Genomic DNA, 17721 nt, shown 5'->3' on the forward strand with positions numbered 1-17721 from the left:
AAATAAGTCTGTAATGATTCTTTCAGCTTTTCTAATGAGACAGTTTTTCATATGTACACTTGAATTAATAGCAGTTGGCTTCTAGTTAATAAATACAGTGCCCTGTGAAATTAATGGATTATTAAGATTGGATGGGTTCCTGTGGTGCCCTTAGTGCTGCAGCTTTCACTAACTAGCTGTGCCTTTGCTTGTGTGCACAGCAGAGTTGTTTACATGTTAGGAATATGCTAGAGGCAAGGAGAAAGGAACAGCTTTAATGTGATGCAGCTTAGATGCTCTGTGGGGGAGGCCTTAGAGTTGTTCATAACAGGATCAAATGTCAATCAATGTTTCAAGAAGAATAAAGTTACTGTTTATGAGAAAATTGAAGAATAGTATATTACATATTTTCCAGCCGTCTATTTTTGATCCTGTCTAGGAAAATGTCCCTCTTCTGTGGTTTTTTTGAACCCTGTAGAGTATCGGTGTGCCTAGGAGAAGCATCTATCTGGACCTCTCCAGCCGCTTCTCTGCCCTGCCTTTGGTAAGGAAACAAGTAATGTGCCAGCCAGCTTCTTTCAGCTCTTCCATGAAAAGTGTGGTGATTGTGTTGGTGAGGGTGCTGCCGGAACATTGTGGCTACTATTAAATTTCTTTTACAGGCACATCTGGAGATTTACTGGCTCCGTAGAGTAAGAAAACAGTTACTCTGACACCAGGCCATGAACATAAGAAAATGGCTTCTCCCTCATTGCAAGGGAGGCTAGAGAGGACTGGAGAAGAAAACAGCTGAAAACCTCTTCCTCCTCCCTCCAGAGCTATTTTTTGTCAGTGACTGAGAATGGTGGGATGAGCAAAGCTGATCTATATCTGCAGCAGGCTGTGGCTCTGATCTGAAAATGTATCCCCAGCAAAAAAACAATCAGAGCCTAGCTGTGGGGGAGGGAGCCTCTGAAGTCAAGGCACTTCTCTGCTGGATCTGAACCTCCAATTTCTGTTCCAAGCTGCTTTGCATTGTATTCAGGTGATGCTTGAAATCTTTCAACAAGGGGCTGTTTTGTGTTAGATTGTGCCCCATGTGTCAGCTGTCGGGGCAACAGGCTGGGGTTTGGGAAAGAGCAGCTGGGGGATGCAGCTTGTGGAGAAAGGGGAGGGAAGGAATGAAGAGGAGTCATGGATATAATTGTGTCAGAATAAGAGACTTTTCAAACTAAAGCTAGGTGCTTGCTGGAAATGCTTCTCTAAAACAGACCTGGCAAATACAGAGTCAGAAATTCATTTACCAGAATTCAAGCTCTTCTGATTCTGTGTCTTGTTGCATTCTTCTTAGAATGGTTTGGTGTTGACCCAGCATCCTGATGTGTTGTGTTGTCTGGGCCTGTCTCCCAGGGGAGATATTTTGGACAATTACTCCCAAGTAAATTCTGTGTGTGGTTCTGAAGTTAAGGGCTTGTCTTCACATGCCATTAAGAAATTATTCAAGTCAGCCGAAGGTGTGAATTTGAAGTGAATTGCTTCAACTGCCCTACATGTTTGAGGCAGAATAATTGAGAATCACTCTGATCTGGAAAGGAGCATTTGAAGAGGTTCTCAAGCAGTTTGATCAATCAGTTTTTTAATTTGCATGATTTTTGTCTTAAGTAATCCAAAGTGCCTTACGCAGACAAAGCCTCAAAGTGGATTATGTTATATGGGAAGGCTCTTCTTAAGGATTTGCGAGGGTTTATGTGGATGCAGATGGGTTACTAGTCAGGAATAACACTTGTATTTTAAAGTCATTCTGTACTTTCATCTGAATTTAATATTCAGGTAAGTCCTTCAGACTCTGCTAACCTTAAGCAGAAATTATGAGAGGATATGAACTGACTTCAGCCTTTGCAGTAGGCCTTTGAAATGCTGTTAATGGCATCTTAAAACTGTCATTAACTGTGTGATGACTGAAAGTTACAGTAGAAACTTCTAGTTCACATATTTAATCTTTTATAGTGAATGGAATGCACTTCTTAAATGGATAAAGCTGCTGATTGACTCTGAGATTTTCTAAGCTCATGGGAGGAGGATAAAGGAAGTTAGAGGAAAACAAACCCTCCCAGCAAATTGTGGACTTCCACCCCAAACTGAAATTCTTCCCATCCCATACAAAATTTTTTTTAGATATGTGTATGTAGCAGGGAACTTTAGTGAAATCTGGGTAGTAGAAAAAAGCTGAATGTTTTGTTATCTGATGCTTTTGGCAACCTGCATAGTTATGTTTACCTCAAACCTGAGAGGAGGGGACAGAGGAATCCAGCACAGGGTACAGGCTAAACTGTCTCTGCAGCCTGTCAGTTTTGAATATTTACTGCATAATTCAGGAGGAATTTATTGGAGAAGGTATAGGCACAGCTCTCCATTTTGCTTTTTAATGGACTGTTACACTGTTTTAATGACTGAACCACTGTAGGTGTTTTTCCTTAGTCATTTTCAGTTGTGCAAAGTAAGTTGCAGTGGCTGATGTACAGCCAGAACCCAGCTTATTTCCTTTTCAGCTACTGAATTTAGACTTGTGAAACATCATAAGGAATTTCTGCTTTAACTAAATGCATGCAAATATGTACTTCAGCAGCCATGTGGGATTATGTGGAAAAGTCCATCATGTATGTTGAGCTGCAGAATTCCATCTGCAGACTCTGCTGCTGCCGTGCTTCTAGAACATCTAACAGATTGCTGTGTGTGAATAGTTAGCATATTATTTTAATGACGTTGTGAAAATGAAAGGTTCCAAATATTTTTCTTACTGTTCAGGCAATTACAAAGCCAAATGCTGTGGTCTTCTTGCTGCATACTTTGATTTACTGCCCTGTGAAAGACTTGCTCCTAGAGGCTAAGGACTGATTCTGTACTAAAGTTTAATTGACTGCAGTGCAAATCTAGGTAGAGCATAGATGCTTTCATCTTGGGCAGATAAGGGATGTCGTATCTGCACTCCAAGTGCATGTGCTTTGCACTGCCTTTCTTTGCCAAGGAGCAGTGCAGTTTCTGTAGCAGTGTCCCACTGGGATTGGACTGAGGTTGGTTCATTTTGCCTTGTTCCTCAAACAAACAGCAGATGGCTGTTAACCTGAGTGAGGGTCAGGCTGATGAGGAGGAGCCTGAATGTCTATGTTGTCCAGTCTGGTTGACTTACCAAGTTGGTTACTTGGTACATACCTTACCTTTACAGTCAAAAGAATAGGAGAAATTAATATATGTCTTTTTTTAAATGCTTTTTAGGTCTTTTTAAAAATGCTTTAGATGTCCAAAGTGGCTGATCAGCAAACCTACAGGTTTGTTTCCCTTTATGCACTCTGTTTTGTTGATTTCAAAGTGCTGAACATCCTGTTGACATCACGGGAAGGTGTTCAGTGCCTTGGAAATTCAGCCCATTGCAGGTCAGTTCTTGTTTCAGCTCTTCATCTGAGACAGCTACTGTGGACTTTGGTATCACACAGCTGGAAGTTGGTGGTTGCCATGGGACCATCGAGTGTGACCCAGTTATGTAAAGGATAGACAAACAGAGAACAGCCCCAAAGAAATTATACTTAATGCTTCAAAAGAGCATCTTTTGTCATCACAGAGAACTTGATGTTATTGTAGGAAAAAAATGTGAATGGAAAACAGCGATCTCTGTAAGAAGATACTAAATATACCAAAGGCTGAAATTCTGGTTTAAAGAAAAAAGACATCTACACTAAAAGCCATCTGGCTTCAGGACACATCTAGAAATTTCAAAGTAAAAACAGTAATGAAGGGGACAATGGATACATGAAAATTAGCACAAGTTAGAAGTTAGGAAGTAAGTTAGAGAATTAACTACATGTTTTATACAGCTGAAGTATGCTAGAAATAGTTCCACTTACTAGACAGAAATAATAAATGTAGCTTTTGCAAGAAAAGTAGAAATATTTGTTAATACTGTTCTGTATTTGGGAAGGCGTAGAATGTGATGCCATTAATGCCATTCCAACAGAGAATTAAATCTGTCTTAATGAATAAAGATTCCTTCTAGGGATGCACATATGTGAATCAGCAGTGCTGTGACTTGATTGTTTTAAAGACCTTGCTGAAAATTCTGTAGGCCTGGAAACAATTTTTAATGACTGTTGGTACTGAGGTTCCTAAAATTAACTTAATCATATTCCAGCTATCTTGACTCTAATAATCATCAAAATATAGGAGAAGTTAAAGCAACCAGGACTGCAGGTGATGTAGTAAAGCTGTGTCTTCAAAAGTCATCTGATGCAAGGTCAGGGAGACAGTCCAACCCCTGCAGTCCTCTGCTACTCCCCAGCTCCTCCTCAGTCCTGTCTATGGTTTGCTTTCTCAGCAACAGCAGAGGCAGTCAGTTAGGACTGCTATACCCCTTTGGAACTCCTGTCCTGACACGTTACTGCTATGTGATATTGCAAAAGTAAGTGAATTAAGAACTGACTAACTGATGTTTAGAAGTTAGTCATTTACGGTGAATCATTATCAAATGGGAATGCTTCTGGAAATCTTGTTTTAAGGATTGAGGTGAGCCCAGATTCCATTGAACCTTTTCATCAAGTACCTAGAGACAAGGACAGAATCTGTACTGATGCAGTTGGCAGGCCATGCCATGCTAGGCGGCGTGGTAAATGAGGACGAGGCAGCATGCACGGAGTAATTTGGGCAGCCTGGTAAGCTATATCAATCAAGATGCATTTTAATATAATCTGTAATATCGTGGGGCCTGCAGGTGTTTTTTTACTTCAGCGTGGTGACAGACTAGGCGTTTGAGGAGAAGACTTCCTTGGGGGTACAGTGAGTGAACAACTGGATGTCACTGCCCTCTTGCAGGGCAACAAGGGAGTATAACTTTGGGTGTAGGAGGGACAATGGGCAAACGAAGGTGAATCGTGTGTGATTCTGGGGTCATGGGCAGCCTGTTGAAAACGAGAGTGCGTTCAGATAAGAGTCAGAGGAGATACTTGAAAGCTGATTGGTGTTCTGGTACCACAAGGAGAACTTGAAAAGCTCCTTCTGTGTCTAGATCTCTTGTTTCTTGATAGATAAAAATGGAGTGAGTTGATAATTGGTGGAGAGCACCTTCTGAGGGAGAGCGTGCTGGAGGCGAAAACGCTCACAGAAACACGCATGGCACAGAAGTGATGGCTGGGACCTGCAGTTGGGCAACTGGAAATAAGACACGCATTTGTAATGGTGAGAGAGCCATTTCAAGAGCAATAGAAGAAACTGGAGTTCACAAGTGGTGGTCAAGAGTTTCCTAACCATGCATACGGTTCCTCATGGACTCAAACTGGGAAACATGGGTACATTTCCACTCTGCTTGTGCTAGGAAGCCATTCCTCTCTGCAGCGTAGATTAGCTTGTGTGTAATGCTGTCCAAACTCTGCTCTCCTTTTTCTGGAACTGGTCTTTCTTACATATAACCAGTTTTGGAGTCTTTGTGCTGCTCTTCTCTTGCAAAGTAGCAGCTCAGATCTTTCTGTTCTTCTTGTAGGTGCATCTAAAGAAGTGTCAAGGAAAAGTAGGATGGAATGGAGTAAGTGCAGCACGAGGCTCACAAGCGATGAGTTTATAAGCAATATTTTTGAGTGTTTTTTTGGGAAGGTTTTTTTTCTGTGTTATAGTGGATAGTTAATCTCTTGTTGCTGCACGGTACCGTTATGCATAAGAATCGATAGGATTCTAGGAAGAATTAGACACCCAGGAAATGAAATTATTTAGTTTCATATAAATCTATACAATCTCTTGTTCTAGGCTTATAAAACACTTTTTAACAATGAGGTGTAATGTGGTGGGCAGGTTATTCTATAACTATTTACTAGGAAACTTCTTTTGCTTCATCTCTTTCTAGCTACTTGCAACAACAGGAACTGGTGATTCAGAGTTCTGTTTCTAAATTTAATATGAGAAGGAGCGTAGTTCGGGCTGAAGGAACACTGAGGGTGTGTGTACGAAGGGGAGGTGATGATAAAGGGAGGACGCACCCTGCATGCTAAAATGTGTCGTTGTACCTCTGATTGCAGGGCATACATACTGATCTACAAACAGAATATACATGGATCAGAGTAACAAACTGGTTTTGAGCATTCAGCTTCTCGGTGATGATACTTGCACAGTATTCCTGTTGTATTTAAAGTAATTGATCTACAGGGAAAATGCACAGTCTTTATTTGGAGATTGATACCATCAGAAGAGGAGAGAGAAATAGAACAGAGCAAGGAGATTTAAGTTGTGGAAAGAAGCCTGCTTCTTTCAAGGGAAAGTGTTGAATTTCATTTACAACTACCTCTCGACGCTTGTTTTGGATAAAGCTGCTCTTTGTTCTTAAATTGAGAGTTACAGATGTTGCAATTTTCATCACTTTTTTTCTTTTTCCTTTTTTCTGCTCCCAAGGTTGCATGTAGGCCCAGCAGGCACACCCACAACTGTATTTGTGTGTGACAATTGCATCTGGTGGACAGGAAGTATTGATGGGGAAGTGTAGCTACAGGCATAATGGCTGTGAGGATTGTTTCACTGCTGCTTCCCTTTCATGATCTCCTCAGTATGTCTACCTCAAGATGCTCCTGAGATGTCAGGTGAAGAGCAGAGAGCTCTTCTGTGTTTGTTACTGTGTCCACACTGAAACACATGTACCTGCTGGAACCAGTCATCTCGCAGATGTGTCTTGTGACCCACATCTGTGCGCTGCCCGAGTCTTGGTGCAAAGGAATCTGCAGAATTGCAAGGAGAGGGAAGTCTTAGAACAAGAACATCAGAAAAATGGTGATGCAATATGAAAGTTTTAAAACTTGAGCAGGTGCAAAAAAAATGAAGCATTTTAGCATCTCTGCCCTTGTAGGTGGGAATGGTTATTTTGTTGTCATGCCATTTGTGGTCCAAAGGTAGGGTCTTTCTTTGAAGCTCTGCACGGCTGTCAAAGGAACAGATTGGTCCTACCTCCCTGGGCTGCCTTTCTAGCTTAATCTAGCACTAATCTGGCAAAGCATCATGTAGGGATACTGGACTCTGAACAGAGGAAAATATGATGTTCGTAGATGCTATGAATTAGCTCCTAAGAGCTGCATGAAGAAACACAGTAAAGTGTGATATTTTGTGGCTTTTGTATGAATGCCATATTTTTCCCTGCATGTAGTCATTCCAACACAAGTTAAATTCTTTGTTGTAGAAAAAGCTAAATATTTTGGAATGTTGAGTCTGAAACACAGATGATATACTGCAGCGAAAGACTCCCGTGGGATTTTTTTACGAGATGAGTTTTATTTGTTAAATGAGTTTCAGTAGTTCTTCAGTACATGCTATTGTATTGCTTGTGTGATGTCTTACAGTGTCACTGGTCTGATCTGGACTGTGATGACTGAATAAATTGCATCATTTGTTAACTGTGGAAAGATGGCTTGATCTGTAAGACACATTTGTGTGTATGTGCGTTTTGTAATGTAATTGTAAATCATAAATTAAAGATGTTCAGTGAATGCCAAAGTGCATTCATAACTCGTGGTGTTCTTGTCTGCCCACAGGAGTTCCAAAAGTCAGAGTGGATCATAGAGGAAACTGAAACTGCTTTTGTACTCTGTTTGAGGTGGGATAAAGTAATGAAATAAGTTATGTAGTCTAAGACATCTTGAAAATGGAGACTTTTAAGTGGTCTTTGGGCTTCTACCAAGGAGCATGCTGCTGGCATTTTGGTTTTGTGCATTAGAGGAAACAAAACACTAGAAATCCCTTAGCTTTCATCTCTAGAGAAATAGCTGCACTTTGCTGCTATGTTTTGGCTGTGCTGGGTTTTGGCATGGTTGTGGTAACTTATAATTTTATGTCCTGTGGGTTTTCAGTGACTTAAAATTACTAAGAAGAAATAGTTTGTCATGCAGTGGTTGGTGAGATGGTGTTAGAGTTGTCAGGGAGACCTTGTCTGGGAGTTGGAGGATCAGACCTGTAGTCTGTTGTGGCTTTGACAGTGAAAAATGTCACAGAGGAGGACTGCAGGAGACTGTAGTAGCTGTCTGTGGTGACATTACCTGGTTGATAATTTTTTGCTGACCCTTGCCTTGGATGATAGAGTTGTAGATCTCATAAATAAAAAGCTTAAGTACAAGTCTCACTGGGCAAATTTGAATACTCTGTTAATCTGATTATACTTTTGCTCATTGCTAAAAAACTTAAGTTTTGAGTCCGTGCTACAATGAGGGAGTGAATAGAAGGATCTTTATTTGTGTTTCTGTTCAAATTGCAGCTATTCACAAACAGCAACTCAGAGGCAAGAAATCATTTTATGTAACTTGATAATTTCAAGTGTGCCATCATCACATTATTTTTTTGTTAACTGAAGGCAGTAAAGATTCCCTAATAAATGAGTCACACTAGCATTATTGCTCTTATTTATATAACTTGAGATCTTGTAGTCTAATTCTGTTGGCCTTTATCTCCATGACTGTTTGAATTTTTGGTGGGGATTTTGTTTCTGTTTTAAAGCCACTTCATGATTACTCATTTTGTTTGTTTCCTGTACGTATACAGTCAGTTATTTCTTCTTTCTTTAGGAGTGGGAGTAAAGCTTTATTACAACTTGCTTCTCTTAATTTGACAAAGCAAGTTTCAGTGAATATGGCCAGTTTCAGCAATTAAGTCTATGCAGAGCACTAAGTGCTGTACCCAGATTAACTATATGTTGAAAACTCAGTTACACTCCCTGAGGAGTGTAATTATTAAATCAGTTTTCAGAATAGTCACATATTAAGGAATAATTTCAATACACTGTTAATACTTGCAAACTCTTTTTAGTATGACTTTACTTTGTGATTTCTCCTGTGGTCAAAGTTTAGCTAATGTAGAAGATAAAATATTTATTCCAGCTTCTAGCCCGCAGCAGAGACTTAAAGGTTCTTCCATTTTGTAACTGGTCAAACTTGAAACTTTACCTTCCTCAAACACTGTTGTGTTATACAGTATGAAATCTGATGCAATTCAACTGAATTTTTGGGCCATAATCCTTTTGAGACAGGATTACACAATGTATAATGCAGTAAGGCTTTTATATAGAGTAGGAAATTGAACCTTTTATGCAATATAAGTGTCAAGTGCTAGCAGAGTCTAGTTCTTTGTTCAAAAATAACTTTGTTTGTTTCAATGTGATGAAACTCTGACTAAGATCCAGGAGCTGGAGATGCAAGGAGCATAGAGCATAGAATTCAGGTATTGTGGAAGGTGGTAGCATCTGATGCATGGAATGATGAGACAGAGACAGGATGCCCCTACTGAATCAGGAGCAGGATTGCCATAATGGTCTGTCATGTACAGAGTGTTTTAACCGAACAGTAGCTCTACCACTTGTAACAGAACAAGCAGCACAATAAACCATTACCCATGTTTCGGGAGAAGGCTGCAGCTTTCCATCAAGCCTAAAGAATGCTGTCTGTCTGCCTGCCAGCTGGCTGTTGTGCTGGCTCTACTCTTTCTTGCCTTCAAATCCTAGATAACAGCCATCTCATGCATGCTTATGTGTGGTGAGCAAGGATTCAACTTTGGTATTTCTGTAAAGGCCTTCTGAGCTGGGGCTTCTTCACAGTCAACACTGAGATGGCTGTGTCCTTTTGCGAGAATTGAGAGCTTACAGCAGTAGCACATCACCTGCCTTCTTAAGGTCACCATTTAGGATCTTTCCTGCTGAGTCAATTGGTGCTGTGTGTGGATGTCCCAAGCTTTGTGATGGGGGTACAGAACAGTCCTTCACTTTGGCTTCCTAAAGCAAGTCTGTTCTTGGGAAACTGAAACCTGTGAAGGCTTAAAGGAATAATTTACTTAAACTCTGTTAATCCAAAGTCGCTTGGTGGTTTTATATCTAAGAGAAAGGGTTTTTGTTTTAGCCTTTGAGGAACTTGAAACAGAGATTAGAATTGCTGTTTAGTCTAAAAGGGAACAAAAACTATTATAGAGTTCTAGACCTTGATAAAATTTTTCTTATTTAGAAAAAATGTACTTGAGGCACAATTTGGCAGGCAAAATTATTAGTGAAAGACAGGCTGTTACAAAACTTTATCTTAAATTAAGTGGATGGTTGTGTTCACGTTTTGGTCTGGCCATGACAAATCCTAAACTCTTGACTGACGGCTTATGGGTATGTAGTCATATGTATATTATTGCTGTACACCTTCCCCCCACAGGCAGTAACCCAAGTGTGCAGATGAGATAACAGGAACATAAAGTGGTTGGCTAGTTGTCCTAATGTTCTTGAGTAAAACTTTGTTAAAATAATGCCAGTCACACTTATGAATAGATCTGCTGTATCACTGATGACTTGCATTCAGTTGTGACGCGATACAGGTCACTGTGTAGGAAATTTGTGGCTGTGTTGTGTTTTGTTTTGTGTTGAGTCAACAACTTGAAATGCAAACCGAAAGCTCAAGTAAATGCTACTGTCCCCTGATAGTTGTAGGATGCTTCCAGACTACCCTGTTCTAAGAGAAGGTGTTTGAGGCCTGTAGGGCTGTGCCACCTGATCACTGGGGAGTGCATGGAGGTCTCTTCGTGCCTGTGGGAGGGGAACACTGTAGTTGTCTGGTCTCTCAGCAGCACCACTGCACTGGAACTGCTGTTTTCTGGTGGTGTTACAAGATAAAAGCAGCATTTTCTCCATTGTTTCTGCTTTGTGTGTCTGAATAGGTGATACCCTGTCCATCATACATGCCTATATAAATACTGCCAGAAGTGATGTTAAAGAAGAAATTGCCTTAGGACAAGTCCTGAGTCAGGACACCAGGGCAGCAAGGGGGGGCTGGATCGCACCTCTTTCTGAAGGCCTTGCGTTGTGCTTGATGGAAGTCACAGTGAGAGCCAAGGTGCTGAAATCAGTGGTGGTGGACTTGCACAAGCTCAGACTTCTCATATCCCCTGTTTTTTGAAATCTTAGCATGCTGATGGAAGGGCTAGAAGGTGATTTAGAAGAAGGCAAGGACCCTTCTTCTGCCAGGTCTTTATGATGTTAATGCTGTATCCTGAACTTGCCTTGCTTGTTCCTCACTCTTGCACAGAGTCCTGGGGACTTGCCTGGGGCCTGCTGAAGGATGTGAAAATTACCTGATTTGACTGTGTACTGAAACAATGGCAACAACAAAACCTCTTTTGTTTTCTTCCAGTTAGAGGGCAACTCTGCATTTATTTCTGTAGCAGCTGGGGAGCAGCTATTGTGCTACCATTAAGTGATATGAAACTTGCTAAAACAAGTTCAAACGGCAAGCACTTGCAGTAAGGGGAAGCTGCCTCTGCACTGATTTCCTGATTTGGCCATTCAAGCAGATAGCACACTGGCTGTAAAAGTCAGACAGACATGGTACATGGCTGCATGTCTGTGAAGGTGGCTGCCAAAAACTTTATTGTGGGTGTGTGGGGAAGGCTATAGTAATCACGGAAAGGTCGTAAGTGCTGAAGCAGAAGTGGTATCTGTCTGTAGATGAGATTGAGTGAAATGTATCCTTTTCTGTATTTTTATTTTGTTTGAGTTGAAGTGTATACTCAAAAGCTTCATTGTCTGTTTTATTTGACTGGAAGGGAAAGCTTCGCTGTCTGTTTCACTGGAAAGGTACGTTTCAAGATCTGCGGTGTTTAGTGCCTTATTTTTGAGATAGCACCAAACCAGTGGGAAGGAGTAAGGCTAAGTATATAGCAATGCTGTAACTGTAAATGGATTTATCTGGACATAATGTTAAGCCTTCTCAAAGATAGCAGTGCATTAAAATGTTAAATTTGATTATACTTTAATCATGCTGTTACCCCCCTTTTTTTTGTCTTCTTCTGGAAGCCTGAGGGGTTTTGGCTTCTTGCTTTGAATGTTACAGCCACAAACATGCTTATCATTGCCTAACAAATAATCACTTTTAGATTGTGAGCCTTCAGGGGCAAGGGTTGTCTGCCCACTCCCTGCTGGAGAGCCCTCAGTGCAGAGGTTAAATTGCAACTGGAGCATTTGGGTCAAATAGTAATATAAATTTACTAATAGTAAATATTTAAATTAGAGGCTATGTGGGTCTGTCAGTGCTGGTGAATGGCAGCAAGCAACACAACAGAGCCTTACTGAACCTTTTTACAGAGCTGAAAGTTTTCTTGTTAGAGCAGGAATGCTGCAATCTCAGTGAGGACAGCAAGTCTTTTGGAACATTTTTTCTATCCTGAAGGCAACATTTTGAATGGGGTTTTGAGAAAATAAAGCATAAAAATGGAGGTGACCTGAACTCATCAGCAAAATTTCAAAACAACAGCCTCCAAAATATGTGTTGTAGTGCAATTCCTTTTTATGTTTAAGTACTGAAGTACACACCCTGAACCAATTATGGGACTAGATGGACTAAGCAAATAGCTTACCTCTTACAGAAAGCAGCTTAAGTTTAGAAGAGGAAAAAGAAGTATAGTAAACTTAAATAAATCCCTTTGAGGATAAATGCTTCAGCTGCAGGCATTTTTCCTGGCATGAAACCACTGGAGATTCAGCTATTGAAAGCTTGGCAGGAGTGCGGTAACATTAATAAGTCATCCTTCATCTGCTGATCAGAGTTTTACATGAGAAGTCATCGTTGTTACCCATCTGGCAGGATGTCTGAAGCGTAGGAGATCTCTTCTTGATAAAGAGCAGGTAGGGTTGGGAGCAGGCTCTCAGTTGTGTGGTGTGTGCCCAGGGTGGGGGGAGACAGAAGGGGGGGGTGTCAGAGGCTGCTTAGCTGTTACCTCGAGTAGTTTCTGTGACATGGCTTGACAGCTAGCCCTTGACTTGAGTGAGGAAGTATCCCCTTCTCTCTGGGGAGAAAAGAAGCTGCGTGACATTTAAGTAGGAACACAGTTTGACTGCTGTCCCATAAAGAGTTGGAGAGAGTGTGTATTTGAAAAACTGAGGGTGCAGCCTATTTATTGAGCTATAAGCTAACCTTTTTATTTTTTTATCAAACCAGCATAGTGGGTAAAAGGAAAGGTGGAATTAAAGCATATTTTTTCATATCCTGATTCTCAGCTGCACTTGATGCACCTTCCCACTGCTCTTGCTACAGAAAAGGTCTTGGCAGAAGGAGAGGAACTGATGTGCGAGTAGGAGGGTCCTGTTTACATGTTGCTTGTTGTGTCACTGGGTGCTTTTTTTGTGTGTATATACTTGTTTAATTTGCTTTTGTTGTTTTAATTTTTTAATTTATGTTATCTTTCCTAAGTTGCTTTTAACTAGTGGATGTAATCAGTGTCACTGCAGATACTGGAAAATACAGTAGCTCCTATGTGTGCAAATCTTGTATGAAACTTCTGTTCAGTGTGTAACCCAGTGCAAGTCACCGTGTTTGGTGGCTGAGGAGATGAACCAGCTCACACAGGGAACAATAGAGTCTGTTCTTTAGTTAAAGGAACTTTTTGTCTACTTCTGACTCTAGATCTCCTGAGGATGCTGTAAATGTTCCAATGCAAGGTTGCTGACAATGCCCATTAAAAATAAAAAGAAGGGGAAAGTATTAATTGAAAATAATTTACTTTAGTTACCTAGTAAACCTGCTTCCATTCAGATGGGAATGCAGTTTAGAAATTAAGTAAATCTAGACTTATGGTGGAGAGGTCATTTTGCCCTTAAGAGGGGCTATGAAAATCTACAGCAAAGTGGACTTCAGCAACACATTTTCTCTGTGACAGGCACTCCTTCCTATTCTTTAGGTATGTTTAGGGTGTGTAGTTAGAGCTACAAATATATCCTGTAATAAGATTTGTATCTTTACATTCTGTGGCTTAAAATCACCAAACTATCAGCTCTGTGTATGCCAAGTTCAATTTCTTACCACTTTGAAGTTGCTCTGGTTCCAAGTGAATCCAGAACAAGATGAGACGGAGACTGGCAGTGTGTGTGGCTGTGGATCAGAAAGGAGAATTTTTCAGAGGAATTGCATGAGTCACTGAGTATCATCTCTATCTGAGATAAAACAATTGCATCTAACAAGCTTTGTGGACTTAATATTTAAATTTGCTTTTACATAAATAGCTCAGGATCTAAACCGTTTTTAACTCTGTTCTGTTTTTCAGATTTCTAAACTAAAATGGAAATAAGTTTGTTATATTTTTTTGCCTTTTTCTCTTCCAATCCTTTTATTTTTTTAATTGTATTGCTAGAGTTTTTTAGTGATAAAAAGCAGCCTCTAGGGACTAGAGTTACCAGATGTGCTTTTATTTTGGTGCAGCTTGCTTCTGCAACTGGATAAATTCCCAAAGTGCTCTGGTTAGAAGTGCCAGATGTTTACTGTGTGTTCCTGCACTTCTGATAGTGGTCATGAAAACACTGCAGAAACTTCACTGCCTAAAAGATAGGGGAACAGCAGATTTAGAAATGGCAAAGAGCTTAAATGTTTACACTTGAGCGCAAGCAACTGTACGGTGTAACTTTTAATTGCATTGTACGTCCATGTCAACACAGGTTGAATCAACTGCAGTAGCTTTCAGATGTGTCTACACTTGAATAGAAATTCTTGGTGTTAAACTGGGAGTCTTACACACACAGATTAGGCTGTCTTTTCAATATTCTTGGTCTGGGTGTTTTGGGAATTCTGTGCAATGAGATACAAAGTGTCCTCTCACTGTTCTTGCTCTAGGTAAAACAGAAAATACTGTGGGAAATTTGATCACTCAGCCTTGGTGGTGTGACTTTGGTCGCTGGGGATGTGCTGCTTCAGATAAAAGAAGGATGAATTGGCATTGCATAAGTAACAGTGGTTGTAACAGCAGTGTAAGGTTGGGAGCGCATGTGCCACTGAGGTGCGTTCTTTGCCTTCATCTGCAAGGTCCTTGCTACTCTGCTGGAGGATTTCTGTTCTGGCAGTTGTGCCCCTCAAATGCCTGGGTGTTGGTGGGTGGTTACTTACAGGTATGAAAAAACATGTAAGTTCAGTATTTACCCTGCTGGGGTTTAGCCTCATTAACCATCTCTTTTGGTTTCTTGCGTGTTGCCTTGCTAGGAGGTTTGTTTTATAACTATAAATCACATGTGATTAACTGACTTCAATTGTAACACATATTATACTGAGATCTTTACCAGCTATAGGGACCCATGAAAAGGGATGCTCATGGACCTCCCTCCAGACTTATTTCCTTCTCCCATCTCTTCTTTCATGCTCTTTCTGGTCTCTGCTGCTAACCTGTGAGAAGTAAAGATGGAGAAGTGTTGCTGAATGTTCAGCTTAGGGCCTCTCTGAGGTTTTCAAGGTCAAAAACCAACGAGTTGTATTCTGAAAGATCCTGGGTGCCTTCACTGCACTCTGAAGCCTGGGAATAAATGTCAGTGAAAACTGAAGCTTGGACTTTTGGTCAAAGCAGCTCTCTTGTAAGAGTATCTCAGGAGTACTGCAGTAGGCAGAGTGGGAAATTGCTAATTTTCTATGCTCTGTAGACACAGAGTTTGATGTGGCAAATACACAGTTAATTGTGTTAATAATCTTCCGGGGGGATTTGGGGAGCTTTAATAGTGTTAATAATCCTTGAGTATTTTGGGGAGCTACTCAGAAATATAACATTGGGCTCCTGTTTGGGAAATCATCCTTAAACAGACCTCTGGTCGTTTACAGCAAGGCAAGAATGAGGTAAGGTTTGACAAGTTTATTGTTAGGGAAATAATGGCTGCTAATACTGCTTTCTAAATATCACATTGATTACAAAACCATCTGTGTAGGAGTGATGTGTAGCACTAGACCTTCAAAGAGCTGGTAAACAAGGAAGATTCAATGTAAACACTTAAATAGCAGCATCCAAAAGTAAGTTAGAGTGTTATACAACCTGAAAAAGCCCAGCTTTGAAGGGCAGAATTTTTGAAGATTTTAAAAAAAGAAAAAAGTTTTTTTGTAGATTTCATTTTTGTAAGTGGTACCAATTTGACATTGATTAGGTAAAGAAGCTTATTTTTTGTCTCCAACTTACTGAAACCTAATATTTCTGTATGCAGTCTGAGAGAGATTAGATTTTGATAATTTTTCATTTAGCAAGTTACTGTCAGAGAGGTTTGTGTTGCTCATAAAGGTGTTGATTCTTTAATTGGAGAATGTATTTGCAGACTATATCAGAGATTATATGTTCCCTTTAAGGGAAAGTCCAAAATTATAGCTGTGCAGTTTGGGCAGTGGGATGGGGGAACTGGGGATACGGGTGATGTGGGAGTTTTTTGTTACACTGATTTTGTTTCTCAAATGATGAGTGTATGAGTAGTGCTAATGATTCCTCCTTAATCATTTAAGTGTGTTATCAAATAACAGCATCATACGTTTCCATATATATTTATCTAATTAGATTTAATTATAAATAAAAGCTATTGGAGAACTTACTTGAAATGTTTTTCTATAGGAAATCTCCTTTCAGCTTTGTGTTCATTCCTTTTTCCTTGTTCAGTTACCATCCATTATGGGATAACCAAACAAAAATAAATCAACCTAGATCTTTCAGATTGATTTTAAAATGAGTAGATTTGGTTGCGGTCAGATGTTTAGGGAAGAAACAATGAGAGGGAATTCTTATCATTCTAATTTGGTGGGAAAATATAATGAAAATCTTTTTCTATGAAGCTTTTTATGTTAAATCTATTTCTGATTTTTCAGAGACAAAAGCACCAATCAGGAAGTATCTGATAACATAAGCCACTCTCAGCCTTGCTTTCTGGTGTTAATGTTCTGCAGTACTTTTCATCACTGAAGAAGTAGCAAAACACTTCATATGGTAGAGAAACACTATAAAAATGAATGTGTCAGCATGCTCAGAATGCATAAATTCAATCGTAGGCTTTTCTGTATGTTTTTATGCATAATTTCACAAGGGTTCTGGGGCTCCTTACACTTGGTTCTTTGGAGAAGAAAAGAAAAAAAAGATAATGCCATCGTTTTGACCTGTGCACATTGTGTGCGGAACAACTGATATTTGCAGGGCCCTGGCTAACAGGAATCTCATAATCCATTCTTATCTCATTAAGGTCTAATAGTCTGCCTTCAGAGGTAGAAAAGGGAAATAGAAATGGTTGGTGGAAAGAGACAACAAAATATACAGTGAAAATAAATTTAAACCTGTGGTCACTTGATCAAAAGCAAGCTAGCACAGCCTTTTAGTTATGGGAAAACTTAATTTCCTGTGGGAAGGGAGAAAACAATTTTGTTCATGGTAGCACTTTCTGTTTTCAGCTAGAAATGTTGAGGTTTTTTTAGAAAATTCTTTACCAGTTGCAGTGACAAGGCGAATTCAGGAATCTTTTTGTTTCCTGAAACAAAGTGGACTTGTTTGGAGTCTTGGGAACCTAAGAGTAAATTGAGTGGATCATATGCTGCAATTCTTGTTTTATTTGTTTGTTTTGACTTTGAATTTGCTTTAACTTTAAATATGCTTTTAAGACAGGAGGGCCAGTGACTTACAGGACAGACAGTTTTTATCTGTGAGTACAGGAAGAAGTAGGATGTAAATAAACATTAGTGACATACCAGTCTGCTGCTTCCTTTTCCGCTAACTTCTGTATTTAAGCTAGAACAGTTTCTTAGGAAATATCCCCAATATATCCATTTTGTATTTCAGCATTTATAGCCTGAAATATGTCAGAAATTCACCAAGCTAATCACATTCTGAGCTCTTTCTATTGTAATTTTTCTTTCAAACTAATGAAATTATTACAGTTTTTAGGAATGATTTATGAAATTAGTTGCTACCCTTGCTGATTTAACGTGAACATGTAACAATTTTATTGTCATTGTTAATTTT

General features: G+C 39.8%; 1 protein-coding gene across 8 annotated transcripts in view; it reads left to right on the forward strand.

Moving 5' to 3' along the window:
* Positions 1-17721, forward strand: part of LRRC8D (leucine rich repeat containing 8 VRAC subunit D) — a 58793-nt gene that overhangs the window by 31449 nt on the left and 9623 nt on the right. For 3 of the 8 annotated variants that reach the window (XM_032697170.1, XM_032697174.1, XM_032697172.1), the window contains one exon: positions 7509-7570. The exons of 4 other annotated variants lie outside the window; for them this stretch is intronic. The gene's annotated coding sequence lies outside the window, so the exon portion shown is untranslated. Of the gene's footprint in view, positions 1-7508; positions 7571-12540; positions 12614-17721 lie in introns of those variants that run through there. One more of the 8 variants, XM_032697176.1, reaches the window with a different exon arrangement.

Source organism: Chiroxiphia lanceolata, chromosome 9 (genome assembly GCF_009829145.1).
Source record: "Chiroxiphia lanceolata isolate bChiLan1 chromosome 9, bChiLan1.pri, whole genome shotgun sequence".
NCBI classification, from domain to species: Eukaryota; Metazoa; Chordata; class Aves; order Passeriformes; family Pipridae; genus Chiroxiphia; species Chiroxiphia lanceolata.